Raw genomic sequence first — 1,901 nt, 5'->3', positions numbered from 1 at the left:
ACACGGCTATCTGCGGCCTGGTCATTCCAGCTCTGGAACTTTGGACTGTTAGATTTGCAGCGCAGTACTGTTCGTTAAAAGTGAGAAAATGTGTGGTTTTTCATTTGATCGAGTATTTCATATGATAGCATTCCTACTGCCGTCATTGTAATGGCCTGTGTTGATTTCAGTTAGGAATATCACTAAGAGGATGTAGAAAGGCAGGTGGAGAGTGAGAGTCTGCCACTGTAATCAAAATTCCCCAACTTGATTGGGCCAACCATTGCAATGAAAATTCTCTAACACAGCCTCCACACAAAGAAATACTTTTGGTGTCTTCCCCGTCGCGTATCGAGGTTGTGCCATTTCACTGTTACGAGAAGTTCCGTCCGTAAGAAGGACAAAGGTGGAGTCCAAGTCTCCGAGAATAATTAACGTCAAAATGTTTGACGATACCGTGAGCGAAACAACAGTATTTACCTCAGGCGCTTGTGGAAAGAATTTAGATACAGAAGGCAGTGAAAAAGAACGAATGGGAAGATTGTTACTAACAATTATTAAAAAAAATAAGAAAACGAGATTGAAGAGCTACTTTTTAGTCAGGGTCGAATACGGAAAGCGACAACGTCAGGATTAAAGAATGTATCGACAAGAGATCATTCCAGCAGAAACAAGGAGCAGATTTATTGGTAGCCGCGTCGCAGATCAAACAGAATATTTTTAATTTCGTTCCGCAAACTTTAAAATACGCGCAGGGGCCATGCTAATCTTCTCTGTATCGTTCCAATTTTAGTATATGTACCGCCGAAGCGAAAAAGCCTCATACGTGACGGTTGTGTTCTGGTAATCTCCGTGGTGTTTGGTGAAAGCGTGGGGACTGTGGTGCATTGTTGTCTGACTTGGTGTTCTTCGTCCTTGCTGTGTGCCTTTTATCCTTTCCTTCTGTGACTTTTTTTTAACCATGGCGTTTGGCCCGCCGGGAGGCGGGGGAAATATTAGCTCCCTTCCGTCAAGTGCTTCGTCTTCCTGTGCTTCCCTTAACCAGTGGCCGCCTCTTCCTGAGTCCAAAATTCATGTTCTTCCGGACGTCGATCCATCCCTACTCCAGGCTGTAATTGATGAAACGTGTAAGTCACACAAATTTCCTGTTGGTAGTGATGCTCCTGCATTTAAGCTTTTTTCTAATGCTAAACGCAAGGTAGCTGAGGCCCAATTGAGACGGTCTAAGCAGCGGAAAACTAAGAATATAGCTGCTCCCCTACCTCTGCGAAATAGTTTTCAGGTACTTGAGTCCCTGCCCACCAGTGGCAATAATTTTTTTTTTTTTTTTGCTAGTTGTTTTACGTCGCACCGACACAGATAGGTCTTATGGCGACGATGGGACAGGAAAGGGCTAGGAGTGGGAAGGAAACGGCCGTGGCCTTAATTAAGGTACAGCCCCAGCATTTGCCTGGTGTGAAAATGGGAAACCACGGAAAACCATTTTCAGGGCTGCCGACAGTGGGATTCGAACCTACTATCTCCCGAATACCGGATACTGGCCGCACTTAAACGACTGCAGCTATCGAGCTCGGTAGTGGCAATAATGACAGTGCTGCATTCATTCCCACTCGGATGAACCCAGGAAATGTGTCTGAGTCTCAGCCTGTTTCCTCCCAATCCCAACCTGAAAATGCTCAGGCTGGGATTCAAGAGGGCTCGAACCCTGGTGGGGCTGTGAGTGAGAGCATGGAGGTTACTGCCCCTCCGAAAATCTCTGTTCCGCCCATTGTTGTGTATGACAAGAGCAATTATCAGCGACATTTTAATTATCTCAAAACCAAGTGCACTGGGGAAATCAGGGCAATAAATCAGAGAGACTCTATAAAGTATCACGCTGAAAATGAGGAGGACTACCTCCTAATGAAAAAGTATTTTGAAGA

At 45.2% G+C, this 1,901-nt stretch overlaps 1 non-coding gene across 1 annotated transcript; it reads right to left on the bottom strand.

Moving 5' to 3' along the window:
* Positions 1 to 689: 689 nt before the first annotated feature.
* Positions 690 to 794, bottom strand: LOC136879439 (U6 spliceosomal RNA). Its single transcript, XR_010860934.1, has one exon. It is a non-coding gene; the product is annotated as a U6 spliceosomal RNA (small nuclear RNA).
* Positions 795 to 1,901: the final 1,107 nt, after the last annotated feature.

This window comes from Anabrus simplex, chromosome 8 (assembly GCF_040414725.1).
Source record: "Anabrus simplex isolate iqAnaSimp1 chromosome 8, ASM4041472v1, whole genome shotgun sequence".
In the NCBI taxonomy this organism is placed as follows: Eukaryota; Metazoa; Arthropoda; class Insecta; order Orthoptera; family Tettigoniidae; genus Anabrus; species Anabrus simplex.
This window is presented reverse-complemented; position numbering and strand designations above follow the sequence as displayed.